The 20,126-nt window shown below is 50.0% G+C and overlaps 1 protein-coding gene across 1 annotated transcript in view; it reads right to left on the reverse strand.

Moving 5' to 3' along the window:
• Window positions 1-20,126, reverse strand: part of LOC144673213 (insulin receptor substrate 1-B-like) — a gene marked incomplete at its 5' end in the record, with an annotated part of 92,936 nt that overhangs the window by 69,550 nt on the left and 3,260 nt on the right. The gene's annotated exons all lie outside the window — the stretch shown is intronic.

A 20,126-nucleotide genomic window follows, 5' to 3' on the forward strand; every position in this document is an offset into this window, starting at 1 on the left:
TAAAGGAGGGAGAGAGAGAGAGAGGCGGAGAGGTTTAGGGAGGGAATTCCAGAGTTTAGGGCCCCCAGGCAGCTGAAGGCACGGCCGCCGATGGTGGTGAGATGGAAATCGGGGGGTGAGCCAGAGGCCGGAATTGGAGGAGCACAGAGATCTCAGGGAGTTAGTTGTGGGGCTTCAGGAGGTTAGGGAGATAACTACAACTTCATGGCAGCTTTGCAGATGGGCATCCAGGTGTGAGTTTGGATAGTAAGTCTATTCAACCATATCAAAGAACCATAGAACGCTACAGCACAGAAAACAGGCCATTCGGCCCTTCTAGTCTGTGCCTAAATATTATTCCGCTAGTCCCATTGACCTGCACCTAGTCCATAATCCTCCAGACCTCTCCCATCCGTGTATCTAATTTATTCTTAAAACATAAGAGCGAGCCCGCATTTACCACGTCAGATGGTAGCTCGTTCCACACTCTCACCACTCTCTGAGTGAAGAAGTTCCCCTAAACCTTTCCCCTTTCACACTAAAGCCATGTCCTCTCATGTTTATCTCTCCTAATCTAAGTGGAAAGAGCCTACTCGCATCTACTCTGTCTATACCCCTCACAATTTTGTAAACTTCTATCAAATCTCCCCTCATTCTTCTACGATCCAAGGAATAAAGTCCTAACCTGTTTAATCTTTCCCTGTAACTCAACTCCTTAAGACCCGGCAACATCCTAGTAAATCTTCTCTGCACTCTCTCAATCTTACTGATATCCTTCCTGTAGTTAGGCGGCCAGAACTGCACACAATACTCCAAAGTTGGCCTCACCAATGTCTTATACAACCTCACCATAACATCCCAACTCCTTTACTCAATACTTGGATTTATGAAGGCCAGTATGCCAAAAGCTTTCTTTACAACCTTGTCTACCTGTGACGCCACTTTCAGGGAATTATGTATCTGAACTCCAAGATCCCTTTGTTCCTCCGCACTCCTCAGTGCCCTACCATTTACTGTGTATGTCCTACCTTGGTTTGACCTTCCAAAATGTAACACCTCACACTTTTCCGCATTAAATTCCATCTGCCATTTTCTGGCCCATTTTTCCAGTTGGTCCAGATCCCTCTGCAAGCTTTGAAAGCCTTCCTCGCTGTCCACGACGCCTCCAATCTTAGTGTCATCAGCAAACTCGCTGATCCAATTCACCACATTATCATCCAAATCATTGATATAGACAACAAGCAACAATGGTCCCAGCACAGATCCCTGAGGCACACCACTAGTCACAGAGCTCCAGTCTGAGAAGCAATCATCCACTACCACTCTCTGTCTTCTCCCACACAGCCAATTTCGAATCCAGTTTACAACCTCTCCATGGATACCAAGTGTCTGAACCTTCTGAACTATATCGAGTTCATCCCTAATCTAATCCCATGCCCATCCATGAAGCAAGCTAGGCAAATGTGTTCAACAACCGGTAAAAGGTAGCTGCGATTCACTGCTGTCTGTTGCTGTACAGGCCATGTGTGTCTCACTGTGTACTCCTGTACATCTACCATACGCACACAAGCAAACGTACCCACTCAAACGCGCATACCCATGATCAAACACACTCAGGAAAGGGTTAACTCTCCACCTGAGCTGGATTTGCTGCCTTCACACCACCAGATCGGGAGCAGATCGAGTAGTAGGTGTTAATGAGCTGCAAATTGCCAAACTCCACACTGCCTCTCCCTCTGCCGAGGTGCCGTCTGTGTGGGTTCAGCACTAAGTGCATGCACAGCGCTGGTGCCTCCCACCTGACACAGGCTGGAGCTTGCGAGGCCTCACGTAAACAGGAGGGGCTTCTAACCCGCCAGCCTGCCTAACCCCACCACCCCCACCTCACGCCCTAAACAACATGAAGCCTGGAAAACCTCCCTGTCTCTGTAACCTTCCCCCAGCCACAGAACCCTCCGAGCTATCTGCGTCCCTCCAATTCTGCCCTCATTCGCTTCCCCAATTTCCTTTGCCCCGCCACTGGTGGCCATGCCGTCAGTCCAAGGCTCCGGAATTCGCTGCCTAAACCTCTCCGCGTCTCTCTCTCTCTCCTACATGAGGGCAACCATTAAAACATACCCTTTTTTTTTGTTCACCTGTCCCTATTACATCCTTATGTGGCTCAGTGTCAAACCTTTGTCTGATAATCAACCTGGTGGAGCGTCTTTGGACAGTTTACCACCTTAAGAGCAGTAAACAAAGGGAAGATGTTGTTGGAAATGGCTGACAAGAGGCTGTAGCACCTCCTGGGAGATTAACTGGTCCCTCTATTTGCTCTCCGTAGTCCTCACGGTGAACAAAATGGCTGCAGAGACGAGACAGGACTCGCATTTCTGTAGCGCCTTGCACAACCCCAGGGCGCCCCACAGCCCAATGAAGCAACGTTTGAAGCGGAATCACTTTTGCAATGTGGGAAACAGCAGCCAATCTACGCACAGCAGGATCCCACAACCAGCAAGGAGATATCGCAGGACACCTGGTCACGAGGTCACTTTGCTGAGGGGGTAAATCTTGGCCCCAGGGCACCGAGAACGCCCCGTGTGCTGTGGGATCTCTGGCTTTTTGGAAACTGTGTACATGTCTGAAGGAGCGCGCCTGTTTGGGAGGGTGCAGGTGCAGGGTCTGGGTGTGCGGGTAGGAACTCCAGAACAGTCTGGTTAAAGCACCTTGGTTCTTGGGAAAGCAAAGCAGTGTCTGATTCAGATTAAAAGCCGCTGAATAAATGGACCCGGGATTTGGAGAATAAATTCCTCTTTGCGACCCCTGGTTGAGCGCTCCAGATTCCGACGCCAGGAGGATGGGCCTGGGGTGAACAAATAAGCAACACACAGCAATCAGTCACACACACACAAACAAACACAGACAGACAGGGAGACAGACACACAGACACAGGCACACACAGACAGGGTGAAAGACAGGCACACGGACAGGCATATGCGCAGAAATAAACCCCCACACACAAACATATAAACACACACAAATATTCTTTCTATATATATATATATATATATATATATATATATATATACACATAAACACTTACAAACACACAAACACAAAGTTATAAAAGACACACACACAGTGAAAAACATACACACACAAACTCTTATAGCCACACAGTTCCTGTATGAGCCTTGAAATTCTCGTTGCAACTTCTCCAGTGCCCCTACAATCTATCTGGCCTTGAAACTCTCCTGTAAAGAACCTCATGATGTTGTTTTTCTGCATTAAAGGCAGTTAATGCTCTGTATAAAACAAACTGAATATTTTTGTACCTTCACTAACTGACTTCATATCCCTTTCATAACCAGACCAGACTGAGCACTGAACTCCAAGTGTGAACCAAGCAAGGTTCCATACAAAGATAAAAACAAAAACTACTGCGGATGCTGGAAATCCAAAACAAAAACAGAATTACCTGGAAAAACTCAGCAGGTCTGGCAGCATCGGCAGAGAAGGAAAGAGTCGACGCTTCGAGTCCTCATGAAAGGTCGTGAGGACTCGAAACGTCGACTCTTTTCTTCTCCGCCGATGCTGCCAGACCTGCTGAGTTTTTCCAGGTAATTCTGTTTTTGTTAAGGTTCCATACAAGTTCAACATAACCTCTCCACTTTTCACGACTAATCCTCTAGAACAGCAATCCACAGCTCACTGCAATATGTAACAGCCCTGTTAACCTGCTCAATGCCAACGCTCGCACATGAAGAATGGGACTTTGAGTGAGGGGCAGGTGTGATGCTGGTCCCTGTCAGAGATCTCGTGGAGGGAGAGTCTAAAACGATAGTGACAGGGGCAAAGAAAACACATCCTTGTATTTAAGCAGAGAAGAAACAAATGGAACTCTACTCCGCAGTTCATTATCCTCAACATCATAACACACTGGGCAGGTCAACCTGAAGGTGCTGAATGCCCTACCAAATCCAATCTGCGGAGACGGTAAACTGTGGGGCTCAGCATTCAGGAACAAGCCTGAGGAATCAGCTCCTTTCCGCTGAGATGTCATTGAGCCAAACCCAGAGCTAAACTTAGCCCTAGTCCAAATATGGTCCTCCAAATAAACCAGCTCCTGCCCGCTCCCTGAAAGAAATCTTTAGTGACAGGGCTCATTCCATCTATCGCCCCATGGCCTGAAACCCACCCCGTCACCCTCCACAGCCAGTGCGGAGAGGGAAACTCTGAAAAATATCTTAATATCTCATCCTTATGTTTAATGGGACAGTGTAGAGGGAGCTTTACTCTGTATCTAACACCGTGCTGTACTTGTCCTGGGAGTGTTTGATGGGGACAGTGTAGAGGGAGCTTTACTCTGTATCTAACCCCGTGCTGTACCTGTCCTGGGAGTGTTTGATGGGGACAGTGTAGAGGGAGCTTTACTCTGTATCTAACCCCGTGCTGTACCTGTCCTGGGAGTGTTTGAAGGGGACAGTGTAGAGGGAGCTTTACTCTGTACCTAACCCCGTGCTGTACCTGTCCTGGGAGTGTTTGATGGGGACAGTGTAGAGGGAGCTTTACTCTGTATCTAACCCTGTGCTGTACCTGTCCTGGGAGTGTTTAATGGGGACAGTGCAGAGGGAGCTTTACTCTGTATCTAACCCCGTGCTGTACCTGTCCTGGGAGTGTTTGATGGGGACAGTGTAGATGGAGCTTTACTCTGTATCTAACCCCGTGCTGTACCTGTCCTGGGAGTGTTTGATGGGGACAGTGTAGAGGGAGCTTTACTCTGTATCTAACCCCGTGCTGTACCTGTCCTGAGCACAGATGTCAGGATACTGTGAGGGAAAGTGTTCCATTCCTGAGCACGAACACCCCACACCTCTCTTTGTTCATTCTTTTAAGAAGGGAACTAAATTGTGCCGGCCCCTCCCTGGCTGTTGTTTGCTGGTCCCGACCACGAGGAGTTGGGAGTGAGGTTTCTCAACGCTTGGAAATGTCCTTCCAGGAAGGGCCACCGCCCTCCGAGCTGCCCTTCGCTCTCCATTCCTGCCAAGTGGGGCCTCCGTCTTTATCTTATGTCGAGCAGGAGAAGAGATTTCAACGAACCACCAAAAGCTTCCAAGAAGTGCTCGGTAACCATTAACCATAAACATGTCCACCAACAGGGGATAAGACTTTCATAAATCCAATGTATTTCACAACATCATTACACCCCAAGCACTTTGCTGCCGATGAAAGACTCTTATGAAGCGCAGACATTGTTCAACACAGCAATCTGCACACAGCCAGACCCCACAAACAGCAGAACGAGATAAGCAACCAGATAACCTGATTTTATTTACAATTATGTTGGCCAAGGGATGAATGCTGACCTAGGATTCTGGGCAGAATGCTCTACGCTTCTTTGAAATGCTGGCCACAGCATCGTACATCCATTCAACAGGCAGTTTAATGTCACACGAGATATCGCACCTACGACAGAGCGGGGCTCCGTCAGGTGCTGCACCGGGAGCGTGAACCTGGAGGGGACTTGGGCCCACGGCCCTTCTGACCCCAAATAGGGAGATTGCTACCCAGACTGAAACAGATTGCCTGGTCATCATCTCATGGCTGATTGTGGGATCCTGCTGTGCGCAAGTAGGCTACATTACAATTGTGGCTATACTTCAACGAGTACTTCACTGGTTGCAGTAGTGCACTTTGAGACAGCCTGGGGTTGTGGAAGGTGTTTGTACAAAGCGTGTGTCTTTCATCATATAGACTGAAAGGGGGTGATCTCAGTGCCTGACCGACTGGTGCCAATGGACATACATCCTCCATCAGAAAGCCTTTAGCTCAGTGCTTAGCATTTCCGCCTCTGGCTCAGAAGATTCCGGATTCAAGCCCTGCCTCAGACAGTCAGGAAACCGGCTCTGCAGCTCTGCATTCTGGACGTTAGGGGGATACTCACATCCAGTGGGTGCTGGTGAATCCCCTCTCCTCTCGGCACAGGCTGTGGGAGCCCACAAAATCCTCCCGCCGCTCCAAGGGCTGCCGGTAGAAAGATGGTTAGGGCCAGGGAAGGAGCGGTCAGGCTGTGACTTGTTAATAGGCCCGTAAAACCTTCCACTATTTACACTGCCCTCCGAGGAGTGGGTGGGAATAACAGTTTGCCTTCCCAATCACTCCGCATTAACCCCAATGGAAAGCTGTGCGCGCGTCAGGCCCCTGCAGGAGTGAACTCGGCTGTGATGCCTTCTGCAGTGAAATAGCCAGCCGGCACTCAGTATCTCTGCCCCAGCGTTTGCGAATAGTAGTTTTGTGCCAGTGGGACTGAGAGTTATCAGTTCAGAGAGCTGAACGTATCAGTGAGAGGAGGGCAAAGAAAAATAACCAGGGGTACGAGGCCCGGCAAGGCGCTGTCTGCCTAAAGTCAACATCAAAGGGTCTGCACTTACTGGAGAGAAGGAGAGAAAGACTGATAGGCAGACGTGCCGAAAGAGGTAGCAAGAGAGGTGGAGAGACACCGTGAGATGGGGCCCAGACAGTGGGAGCGGGAGAGACTGAGAGAGAAACAGGGAGAGAGAGAGAGAGAGAGGCAACTGTGAAGCGACTGAGGATACAATGCAGTGATACCCCAAGGGTCTAAATGGAGCACGCCAGGCCTTCTCATTCGGCACAACTGACCTACACAAACCCCCACACCTCCCACAGAACTGGCGGCTCGCCGTGACAGGAACAAGAAGACGGTGCCAAGAGCGAGCGAGCGAGCGAGCCTCAAAACACAGGCCAAGTCTGCACTGGACCAGGCCGAAGGTAAAAAAAAAAACAAGACCACCTCAACATCACAGCACCTTGAGCCTTATGGGTCAGCCGCACAGTGTTGGGACTGGAGTCACGTGAAGGTCAGACTGGGTAAAAACGTCAGGATCCCCCTCTCTTGAATGAGCACAGCTGGAGCAGTGTCCCCAATTCTGGGCATCGGAACTTGAAGGGTGTACTGACCTTGTAGGGGTTGCAGTGTTGATTTATCAGAACAATACCCAGACACCAAGCGTGAGGAAAAGATTACACAAACCAGGGCTGTACTCACTGGAACCTAGAAGGTTAAGGGGTCATTTGTTCGGAGCTTTCAAGACATTAAGTGGAACACTTGGGGTAGATTGAGAGGAACTCTTTCCACCGGTTGGACGGTCTAGCACGAGAGGTCAGAGACTAAGAATTACAGCGTCACCTTTCAGTAGCGAAATTAAGCAATATTTCTACAGCAAAGGGTGTTAGAAGTTTGAAACTCTCTTTGGCAAAGGATAACTGACACTGGATGAATGATTAATTCTAAGGGTGAGACTAATAATGCCTTCGGTTAACAAAAATCTAAGGGATATGGGGGAAAGGCAGGTACATGGATTAGGTCACATATCTCACAAAGTGGCAGAATGCGACTGTACCGCACACGGCGGTCCAGTCACTTGGCTGTTTGCTCGTACCTACAGGATTCCCAGTCCAGGAGAAACCACTCTCTATTACCGTCAAACTTGCTACTCGGCAGATGCAGAAACTCCCCCCGCTTCAAGAAGGAGGCCCTTCGGAAATAAACGCTCCAGTCGGGAATCCCACGGGATGGAACGGAACCCTCGTCTCACGAGCCCAGCTCGATGTTACGCCACGGCCACTTCAGGGCAGGGTGAAGTCAGGCGGGTTGTAAAACCAGCACTGCCCTCGATGCCATCAGTTCCCCCACCCTCGCCCACAAGGAGGGCAGGTTACTTTAAAATGGCGCCTGCTTTGAGTGTCTAACTGAGACTTGGCCAGCAGGTTGTTAGGCACAGTCCACAAAGGGCCCAATCCAAACAAAACACTTCACGGCTGGAGTGTGGCTGCGTTTCTCAGGACTGAAGTCAATCCAGCGGGAGGATGTTTTTATCCCGGGTCCCGCTTTTATTTTTTTTTTGCTAACTTGGGAAAAAAATGTTGTCTCCGTGCCGAGAATAAACAGGGCACACGTTACCTTAAATAACTTTATAAATCATTGGTTAGTCCACAGCTGGCGGCCTGTGTCCAATTCTGGGCACCACACTTTAGGAAGGATGTCAAGGCCTTGGAGAGAGTGCGGAGATTTTACTGGAATGAGGAACATCAGCTAAGTGGAGAGGATGGAGAAGCTGGGATTATTCTTCCAGCTGCTTTTGAAGTGTAGTCACTGCGGTAATGTAGGAAACGCCGGCAGCCAATTTGCACACAGCAAGATCCCACAAACTGCAATGCGATGGGGACCAGATAATCTTTTTTTTTTAAAAAAAGGAACTTGGTTGAGAGATAAACCTTGACCAGCGCATGAGGGAGAACTCCTGTGCGCTCTTCTTTAAATTAGTGCCGCAGTATCTTTGACATCCGGCTGAGAGGACAGACAGGGCCTCAGTCTCAGCTGAAAGGCAGCGCCTTTGAGAGTGCAGCACTCCATCAGTACAGGCTCAGGGAGTGCCGGCCTGGGGTTTTATGTTCAAGTATCTGGAGTGGAATTTAAACCCACAACCTTTCGAATGAGAGGAAGAGTGCGACCCACTGAGCCATAGCTAACAATTATATTTCTAATTTATTCTTTGCCCTTCTAATAATCCTATTAGATTCGTACAAGAGATCTCACAAGCTGGCTGTCTATATATAAGAGTCCAGGGTATGGATGTGTACAATTTTACTGACTGTGTGACGCTTAAGAAACCAGCTAATGACTTGATTAATATCTTGGCTGTTTTTGTGGCCTTTAATCCTTCAGGATATTCTACGCCAATTCAAGTCGCCTGCCACAAGTGCTGTCAAACACTAGACTGGCAAATTGTGCACCTGCCACAAGCAGGAGGAGGCACGCGCGGGCGTGGGAAGGTGCGCACAGGCATGCGCACTCTCAGTCTCTTTCTCACATACTCTCTCTGAGGCATACATGTGCTCTCTCTCCCGCGCTCCCTCCCTCCCGCTCTCGCCCACGCTCTCTCACGATCACAGGTGCTCTCTCTTTCACACCCACTCCCTCGCTCGCTCTCGCATACGCGCACTCCCTCCCTCTTTCCCCCTCCCTCCCTCTCATGCTCACACTGCCCTCCTCTCTTGTACGTTCAGTCCCCCTCTCTCTCTCACGCACGTGTGCGCTCCCCCTCACTCGTATGCGCATGTGCTCCCTTCTCTCTCTCGCGCGCACTCCCACTCCCCTTCTCTCTCTCTCTCACATGCGTGCATGCTCCCCTTCACTCGTATCCACACGCGCGCTCTCACTCTCTCTCGCAAGCGCTTGTGCTCTCTTGCACACGCGCTCCTCCTCTGTCGTGCGCACACTCTCCCTCTCCATCTCTCTCTTCCATGCCTACTCCCCCTCCCCCACGCACCAGCGAGATCAAGTGTGCACAACCGGGAGCGAGTGTGTGCGAGAGCCACACAGAGCTTCATGGAGGGATTTCCAGAGTTGAACGTACAGCCACCAAAGGAGTGAAGGAAATGGGGGTCAATAATTTTTGTCTGATCAAACACCCAATTACCCTTTAACTGACCCAAGAAGACATAACAATTACACCACAGTCTTAAAGAGAACACACTGATTTATGTACTGCTCTACTTCAGTAGCAGGATACTACACCGCATGGTACATGAAGCCCTCATAATGCAGCAGAGGTTTCAAGCAATGCCACAAGCCAGCCGCTGGGTCCCTCAATCACATTCATGTGGGATTGGGTAATTTTTCCAAATGCTCTTTCTCCTTTACTGTTCTCTGAAGATAGCCATCTAGAATCAACTCAGTCCTTTCAAATGGTGACCGATTTATCAAGTTACCGATAATCGGCTGATTAACTAACAAGGCCGTGCGCTCCTGTTTGATTGTAGGTTTGTGGTGTTGTGCAATACTCAGCGTGTCTCTGTATGATCCTGATGATGACGATGCACCTTTACATTCAGACCGACTCACTCAGCTCTCTCCATCTCATTCTCCCACAGTTGCTCTGTCTTCTCTTGCCTGCCCCCAACCCTCCCGCTCACCACCCCAGCATCAACGTTCTCTCATTTTGCCTTTGTCTTTCTCCGTCCCCCCATTTTCCCCCTTTGCCTCTTTCTCTCTCTCTCCACATCACCCAGTGTCTCTTTCTTGCTGATGGCCCTTCTCCATGTCTCCCTTGTCTACTTCTGCATACCTGCCTCTTTCTACCAATCTGCCTTTTGCACTCTCTCTCTCCCTGGTCTGCCTCTCTCCTGCACTGGCTGTCTCTCAATAGCAGGGCTTTTATGTTGCTCTCTCACATTAGTTATGAAATTACTACAGTTGCAGAGAATCCCAATAGACTAAACTTATTTCCATTCACTACGACTGCATAGGTTATTCATGGAATAAGCTTTTCACTCACTTATACTATACACAATCCCAAAGGATCAAACTCCTTCCCATTCACTCCCATTGTACACAATCCCAATGGATCAAACCACTTCCCATTCACTTCTTATGGCACCAACACCAAAAGCAGATCACCTTAAAATTTGACTAATTGCTGCCTGTACGATCGTGCTGTGCATAAGAACAGTGACCGACTTCAAAATGAAATTCACTGGCCGCGAAGCACTCTGGGTGTCCTGAGGATGTGAAGGAATGTGGGCATTTCAAACCGAGAAAGGACAAAGATCCATCCATTTTGCTGCTGATTCTCTGGCAATCATCATCATCATCATCCAATGATAATGGAGTTATTGACCAATCACTGTGATCGATCCCGATCAAGGAGTCCACAACGGAGCCAGATTGGAGGGGAGGGAAACCCGTGGTGGAGACATTGGAAAACTAGAGATCCAGCGTCACCAAACTCTCCCAAGCAGGCGACTCTCACCCCTCATCGTGCCTCCAATTAATCCAATACTGCATCCCAAAATTTTATTTTCTGAAAAACTACCCAATTTGTATTTGAATGAGTCAATGGCAGTGCTCGCAGTATCTCCCGTGGGAGCTCGATCCATGAGCTGACCGTTAATATTCTGAAACAATGGCCCAGGTATTCACCAGGAAGCGGGGAAGACGTGGAAGATGTAGCGGCCCAGAATCTAGGAAGTACAGGTTTCCCTGAAGTCCTGCCCACCAAGTTTGTTCGAATTAATCCTGAACCCCCATCCCCCACTCCAAAACCTGGGGATAGACTGGTCAAAGCTGCAGAGATCAAGATGCTGTGGGAAGATCACAGGGACTGATCAACAGGTCAGCTCAGGAGGGGTGGGGTGGGGGGGGGAATAGAAATACTCCTGTCCCTCCTGCTTGACATATAGGGCGAGATAGGCACTTCCCAAAAAATTGGATCCATGCAGCCCCTATCATCTTTGGATGAGGGGCCTGCTTCTGCATGTGAGCACCTCCCCCCACCCCAACCACTTCCCCACCCACGACCCAACCCCGTTAAATCTGAATACGTGGAGGTCGAGTCTTAACATCCCCTGCCATCCTGCCTGCCCTGGGAGTTTAAAATACCCAATTATTTTGCAGATTTGTATTTAATTTCCCGCGTCTCGAGAGCAGGGCATGCCCTCTGCTCCTCATGTTCTGGGCACGGTGAAACCACTTGGCATGGTGGATATAATCGAGTCCCTTCAGAATCTGCAACAGTTATAATTCCACCTCTCAGAAGTTTTCTTTTCCAGTGAGAATAGGCCCTAATGTATGAAATGTGCTGCCTGGAAAAGGAGTACAACAGTAACTTTTCAAAAGGGCCAAGACAAAATATTTGAAGGGGGGGAATTTTCAGGGCTATAGAGGAATGGGCGATGGCGGGACTACTGTATTTGGATAGTTCGCAGAATTGATACAGTGCCGAAGGAGGCCATTCAGCCCATCGTGTCTGCAGCAGCTCTCCAAATGAGCAATTCGCTTAAGTGCCATTCTCCAGTTTTCTCCCTGGGACCCTGCGCGTCCCTCCTTTGCTCGGAGGCACGGGGCAGGGGAGGTGGCCAGAATGGTCACCTCCTCCCTGAGCTGTTATGATTCAACAACAGAAAACAGGGTACACAAGCAAGTGCGCTGAGTGAGCCATCAACCGGAGCATGCCAGTGAGTTGCCCTGCACAAGTTGGGAGTTCGTCTTAGGCCTTTGACGCTCCACATACACGGTGACGTCAATCGTGACGTTCCAAACGGAATTGCAGGGGGAAAGGTTTGCACGGCTACAGGGAAAAAGAGCAGAGAAAGTGGGACCAATCTGACAGCTTTTTCAAAGAACCAGCAGAGCCACGACGGGCTGAACGGCCTCCTTCATTGCCATGTACTATCCTCTGACACTTGATCTACAAAGAAAGCAAGACTGGCAGAACTACAACACCTTCCACAGCCTCAGGACACCTAAAAACCCATTACAGCCAATGAAGTACTTTCAAAGTATAGTCACTGTTATAAGGCAGGAAAACGCGGCAGCCAATTGGTGCACAGCAAGATCCCACGAACGGGAATGCAATAAAGGGCCAGACATATTGTTTCCATGACGTAAAGGCAAAATTCCGTGTGTCCTGGAAATCTGGAATAAACACAGAAGATGCCGGAAATGCTTCAATTCTGACAAAAGGCCATCGATGATCTGAAATGTTAATTTGGTTTCTCTAGTTGCAGTATTTTCAACTTTTCTTTGCGTTTTTGCAGCGTTGGTTGGGAGGAGGAAGGAGTGTTCAGAGGGAACCAGGCACAACTCTCCTGAACTTTCCCTGAAATGCTGACCATAGGGTGTTTCACATCCCCCTAAGAGTGCAGCTGGAGAAAAGATGGCACATCCGACAGTGCCGCACTCCCTCAGTACTGACCCTCTGACAGTGCAGCACTCCCTCAGTACTGGCCCCCCGACAGTGCCGCACTCCTTCAGTACTGATCCTCGGACAGTGCCGCACTCCCTCAGTACTGACCCTCCGACAGTGCCGCACTCCCTCAGTACTGACCCTCTGACAGTGCAGCACTCCCTCAGTACTGATCCTCGGACAGTGCAGCACTCCCCCAGTACTGACCCTCTGACAGTGCAGCACTCCCTCAGTACTGACCCTCCGACAGTGCAGCACTCCCTCAGTACTGACCCTCTGACAGTGCAGCACTCCCTCAGTACTGATCCTCGGACAGTGCAGCACTCCCCCAGTACTGACCCTCTGACAGTGCAGCACTCCCTCAGTACTGACCCTCTGACAGTGCAGCACTCCCTCAGTACTGACCCTCCAACAGTGCAGCACTCCCTCAGTACTGACCCTCTGACAGTGCAGCACTCCCTCAGTACTGACCCTCTGACAGTGCGGCACTCCCTCAGTACTGACCCTCTGACAGTGCAGCACTCCCTCAGTACTGATCCTCGGACAGTGCAGCACTCCCCCAGTACTGACCCTCTGACAGTGCAGCACTCCCTCGGTACTGACCCTCCAACAGTGCAGCACTCCCTCAGTACTGACCCTCTGACAGTGCAGCACTCCCTCAGTACTGATCCTCGGACAGTGCAGCACTCCCCCAGTACTGACCCTCTGACAGTGCCACACTCCCTCAGTACTGACCCTCTGACAGTGCCGCACTCCCTCAGTACTGACCCTCCGACAGTGCAGAACTCCCTCAGTACTGACCCTCTGACAGTGCCGCACTTCCTCAGTACTGACCCTCTGACAGTGCCGCACTCCCTCAGTACTGACCCTCCGACAGTGCAGAACTCCCTCAGTACTGACCCTCTGACAGTGCCGCACTTCCTCAGTACTGACCCTCTGACAGTGCAGCACTCCCTCAGTACTGACTCTCGGACAGTGCAGAACTCCCTCAGTACTGACTCTCGGACAGTGCAGAACTCCCTCAGTACTGACTCTCGGACAGTGCAGAACTCCCTCAGTACTGGCACAGGGACCGTTTACCTGGGTTTTGTGCTCAAGACTTCTAAGTGGGGCTTGTACCCATGACTTTCTGACTTGGAGGCGAGAATGCAACCCACTGAGCCAGGGCAGATAATAAAATGGACTAAAATAAAATAGCCCTTCCCATTCACTCCTGTGGCATATAGACTTGCCAGAAAAATAATGCAGGGGTATGGGGAAAGGGCCAGGGAGTGGGGCAGCACAGCATCGAAGGCTGAATGGCTTCCTTCCAAGCTGTAGTATTCTCTGATTCCATGTTATAATTAGGGTTCTAAGCATACATTTAAACTGCGATCAAGTGGTTTTAATACTCAGCTGTCTAAAGTGCACCTAATCACAAGCTAATCTCACCTGGAGACAGAACGATAAAAGCTCTTATCTCCTCTGTGTACAGTGTGTGTTTGACTGCCCTGTGTTTTTACTGTTTGCACTTGGGCTGAGTGTTTGGATGAATGATTGCATAGTCTGAGGTGGAAAGATGTGCAGCCTGGGTCTTATTGCTGCTTTATGGTTTGCCCGCCCCTTAACTCACCCAGGGTTAACAGTCTACTTAGTGCAGGGGCAGCCTGTGTGAGTTTCAGCCCAACACCCAATCGACACAGCTCACACTGCCAACGGCTACTTGGGGCCGATCACCGCGGAAAGCACCCGAAATCTGCACCAACCCGGCTGCAGCACCTTCGAGGGGGGGGGCGCAGGGGTCGAGCTAAAAAACTAATCCACTTCAACTTCTTTGCCACAAGCCTGATATGATCAGCGACCCACCCCCACCCTGTATTTATACCCAGCCACATGCTCCACTGCAAGGACCCAGCGTCGACTGGGAGCTGCAGTATTGCAGAGAATTCTGCCAGCAAACATCCGATGTACCTTCAGAGTCTGGGGGGGGGGTGGGGGGGGAGGTGGTGAGCAGATCAATGAAGCAACAGGTCAACCACTCTCAGATAGTCAGTCAACGGAAGGGGTGTCGCACCTTCCACTGAACAGTCGACAGGATACTGAGCAGAGTGAGCTCCTCAGCGTTTACTCAGCACTGAGATTGCTGCCAAAAAGCTTTCGCCCCATCACTGAATCCATTGCTTGATCTCCTTCAATCTACAGTGTCAACGCAGGCAGAATTTAAATGACCAAATGTCCGCTGTGTCACTGACTGTATCTCTACTGATGTTAATCCAGCTCCCTCACACTGTCACTCAGTAACCCCTCTCCCCCCAGCGCCCTGTGTTACTGACTGTATCTCTACTGATGTTAATCCAGCTCCCTCACACTGTCACTCAGTAACCCCTCTCCCCCCAGCGCCCTGTGTTACTGACTGTATCTCTACTGATGTTAATCCAGCTCCCTCACACTGTGACTCAGTAACCCCTCTCCCCCCAAGCGCCCTGTGTTACTGACTGTATCTCTACTGATGTTAATCCAGCTCCCTCACACTGTCACTCAGTAACCCCTCTCCCCCCAAGCGCCCTGTGTTACTGACTGTATCTGTACTGATGTTAATCCAGCTCCCTCACACTGTCACTCAGTAACCCCTCTCCCCCCAAGCGCCCTGTGTTACTGACTGTATCTCTACTGATGCTAATCCAGCTCCCTCACACTGTCACTCAGTAACCCCTCTCCCCCCAAGCGCCCTGTGTTACTGACTGTATCTCTACTGATGTTAATGCAGCTCCCTCACACTGTCACTCAGTAACCCCTCTCTGCAGTCTTCTGTAAGGTATTGACTTCATCGAAATAGTGAGCTTTCACCAGGGTGGGCAACTCTCGGGGAAAAATAATTAAGGGACACATTGGTGTGGGGGAGTGTGAAAGAGCGGGCGGGGGATACGATCGAGCCTGTGCGATGGGTGGGGTGGGGGTTATGATCTGTGACAGTGGCAGGGAATGACCCGAGAGATTAGGGGAGTGAAGAAACTTGTGAACCTGAGGGCTCGGGGGTGGTGGGGTGGTTAATGGGACCAGTCTGATAGGGCAGCGGGCAGTGACGTCCAGTGTGTGTGCTTGGCTGCCCTGTGTTTTTTTTTATTGTTTGCACTGGGTCTGAGTATTCAAAATTCGTGATAAACTGTGCCCCAGCGACCTGCAGCCCAGGACATGGGAGAATCACGTCGGCTAAGGGAGGACCCCCTGTCTCATCCAGGAGATGGTATCTCAGACAATGATGCACTCCCTCAACACTGCCAATTGGAGTGTTGGCCTGAATTGTATGGTGAGGTTAACAGAATGGGCCTTCAACCTGTAAGCACCAGACAGGAGCCTGACTCACCGAGCCATGGCACACAGTGAAGGCAGGAAACAAAAAAAGCTGACGTGGCTGTGCCAGGTGAACAAAAGTCGGAATCTCTCCCCACCCGAGTCCACCAATGCCTAATAACTGGTCAATAATTCCCCGGGCGTCACCCTGCGGAGTCAGGGCTGCTCATCTGCTGACTGTGTGGTCGAAGCAGTGACAGACGTGGGCTGTGGTGAACACTGCTTCACTCGTTCACACTAACAGCTATTTCCTAAAACATGCCACTTTCTCCTCTGACGAGGAGGGAGAAGCTGCGAAGGACACGGAGTAACCGAGACTCTGTCAGCAGCTCACCAGTGGGAAGGGAACGTTAACCCATTCTTGCCCAGCCGTTGCCTCCAATGTGTTCCCTCACTGACCATAGCCGCCTCTGTGGTTACCTCACCTTCTGCTGGCCCTAGCTGGGGTTTGGGGGTGGGGTGGGGGTGACGGGGTGGGGGACGGGAGAGGCACAGCTTCCACAGGTGCGAAGTGTCCTTCAGCAACTCTCTCAAAGCACCAATGTATTACATGGGTAGAGAGTGAGGATATTTGACTGCAATGGCACCACAAAAATCTAACCCCACCTACATCTGCTATTCTGTTCCCCGGGCAGACACCCAGACAGCGCCTCCGGTTAAACTGAAGCATGAACAGGTAATTTAATTTCAGAGATTGCTGGCACTTCAGCACCGTGTGGGAAGTACAACAAAAGGAGCCACAATTCACCGTTACAAAGCAAACATGTCACAAGGTGCCTCACAAAGATAATTAAAAACCAGGAAAAATACCTCTTTGTTCAGTTGAGTCAGTGACCATGAGAACTGTGTATAAATTCAGAGGTTGTACTACAACACAGCACCATTCAGTGCCTGTGCCGAGGGAGTGCTACACTGTCTGTGGGCCGGTGCCAAGGGAGCGCCGAACTGTCCGAGCGTCGGCACTGACGGGCAGCTGCACTGTCCGAGCGTCGGTACTGATGGGCAGCCGCACTGTCTTTCAGTTGAGACGTTAAACCGAAGCCCCATCGGCCCTCTCGAGTTAATCTAAAAGATCCCGGGAGGTCTAAGGAGATAAGAGGGAGGTCTCCCTGCTGCCCTGTGGATGATGTTTACCCTTCAACCAACGACAATGAAAACAGGTTAACTGGTCAAGCAACTTGGTGCTGTTTGTGGGATCTTGCTGTGTGCAAACTGTCAAGACTGACAGCGCTTCATTATATGTAAAGCATTTCAGGATGTCCTTCGGTCGTGAAAAGGTGCTATATAAATGCATATTTTTTGCTTCACAGGCTGTGTGGTGTTGTGAGAAATCCCAAAGAGGTGTAAACTGCAGTCAGTTTGCGGGGAAACTGAGGGAACTGTACCATGAAGTAATGATGCTCTGCAGTGGAGGGGTGTATGTTGCCTGATGAACTCAGTTTTACTTAAAGGTGAAGTAACCTTCACTGTCGCTGGGTCAAAATCCTGGAACTCCCTCCCTAACAGCACTGTGGGTGTACCTACACCACATGGACTGCAGCGGCTCATGAAGGCAGCTCACCACCACCTTCTCAAGGGGCAACTAGGGATGGGCAATAAATGCTGGGCCCAGCCAGACAGTGACACCCACATCCCATGAACGGATAAAAAGTAGAGGGAACTGTCTTTATCACTGCATTCCCCCACCCAATGCCTCTGATCAAAAGGAGATGAGAAGGAGAGGGTGGCATAGGTGCTATGTCACTGGGCCCAGGCTAATGCTCTAGGGGCAGGGGTTCAAATTCCCACATCAGCCGGCAGAATTTAAATTCAAATTTTTAAAAAAATCTGGAATATGAAGCTCGTCTCATTAATGATGACCATGAAACCCTTGTCGATTGTTGTAAAAACCCATCTGGTTCACTCATGTCCCCTTTAGGGGAAGGAAATCTGCCGTCCTTACCCGGTCTGGCCTACATGTGACTCCAGGCCCACACAGCCACATGTGGTTGACTCTTAAATGCCCCTCTGAAACGGGCCGAGCCAGCCACTCAGTTCAAGGGGTAATTAGGGACGGGCAACAAATGCTGGCCTTGCCGGCGACGCCCACATCCCGTGAAAGAGTTTTTAAAAATTACTTCCCCGTGTGCTGGTCGCAGCTCAGGCGTCACAAACATACAAATTAAGAGCAGGAGTAGGCCATTCGGCCCCTCGAGCCTGCTCTGCAATTCAACAAGATCAAGGCTGATCTGATTGTGCCCTCAACTCCACATTTCCGTCCGTTAGTCAAGAATCTATCGACCTCGGCCTTAAAAACATTCACCAACCCTGTCTCCGCCTCTCTCCGGGGAAGAGAGTTCCATTGACTTACAATCCTCTGAGAGGAAACATTACTTCTCACCTCCATCTTAAATAGGAGACTCCTTATTTTTAAACTGCGTCCCTTAGTTCTGGCCTCTCCCACGAGAGGAAACATCCTCTCAGCATCCACCCTGGCCAAGTCCCCCCTCAGGATCTGACATGTTTCAAGAAGATCACCTCTCGTTCTTCTGTCAAAAGGAACACACATGGGAGCGAGTCGCTTCCCACTGGTTCTTCTGACCCCAGGTGAATCAGCACAGCCTCTGACACTCTTGTCAGCCAGTGGATCTGGGGGCGACGAGAACTTAAGTAGGACTCACAGCAAAAAGTCTAGTTCGCAGAGAGGGTCTAGTTAAACAGCGCACAACAGCAAACAGTCTGCAGAGTTTGTTTAAACAGAGGACTACAGCAGTCTACAGAGTCTATTTAAACAGCGTACTATACAGCAGTCTACAGAGTCTATTTAAACAGCGTACTATACTGCAGTCTACAGAGTCTATTTAAACAGCGTACTATACAGCAGTCTACAGAGTCTATTTAAACAGCGTACTATACAGCAGTCTACAGAGTCTATTTAAACAGCGTACTATACAGCAGTCTACAGAATCTAATTACAAAGTGTCTACAATCTACAGAAAACAGAACTCAGGACTGAGACTACAAAACCTCCTGATAAATAAAATAAAATCACCTCGTGCAGGGTGATTTCTCCAGCAAGATGCAAGTCAGTGGAGGATAGTTAGACAATACGTGCCTAAAATCAATCCCCAATTGCTTACAGCAGCGTTTCACAGGGGAAATTGCCTCTACTCTGGCCGTGAATGTTGGCGTCACGGTACGCAGCTAATAAACTGGTCTCTCCCTAGGGACAAGAGGTCGTGATTGATTTGAAAGCCATGGAACACTTCCCTCCACGGCCGGGCTCTAATTGATTTCAGGATGTGCCCTTTTCGACCACTTCTGCAGGCAAACACCCCACCCTGTGACCTTAAAAGGATAGGCACACTTGGCATGCAGATTCCACCCCATGGCTAAAAGGCTAGAAACCGACCTCGGAATCCAGTCTGAGCAACAACACTGAGGTTGGTGGTTGGGGTGGGGATTGGAGGGGGGGGTGGGATTGCATCAGTTCTTAATTGCAAAAACACTCAACACCATCCGTCAGCCAAAACACGACATTCACCAAGTTAAAAGCAAAAAACTGCGGAGGCTGGAAATCGAAAACAAAAACAAAAATACTCGGAAAAACTCAGCAGGTCTGGCAGCGTCCGTGGAAGGGAGCACAGTTAACGTTTCCAGTCCGCATGACTCTTCCACAGAACAGTTCTGTTCATGAGACTCGAAACGTTGACTGTGCTCCCTTCCACGGACGCTGCCAGACCTGCTGAGCGTTTCCAGGTATTTTTGTTTTTGCACACGACATTCGCTACCAGCCTTGTAAAATATATGTCACTGTAACCAAGGCAGCCCAGTCAATTTCCAGCCAGACCCCCAAGCTGTGGCCACGAACCCCGTGCACCATGAAACCAGAGGAGCAGAAACGGAATTCTTCCAATGCTCTCCAATCTAGAATGCGTTGCCTGACAGGCCCGGGGAAGCAAATTCAATCTTAACTTTTATCACCAAGACCAAAGCAAAATACCGCGGAGGCCGGAAATCTGAAACAAAAACAAAAATTGCCGGGAAAACTCAGCAGCTCTGACAGCGTCTGTGGGGAGAAGGACGGAGTTA

Source organism: Cetorhinus maximus, unplaced genomic scaffold (genome assembly GCF_964194155.1).
Source record: "Cetorhinus maximus unplaced genomic scaffold, sCetMax3.hap1.1 HAP1_SCAFFOLD_315, whole genome shotgun sequence".
NCBI classification, from domain to species: domain Eukaryota; kingdom Metazoa; phylum Chordata; class Chondrichthyes; order Lamniformes; family Cetorhinidae; genus Cetorhinus; species Cetorhinus maximus.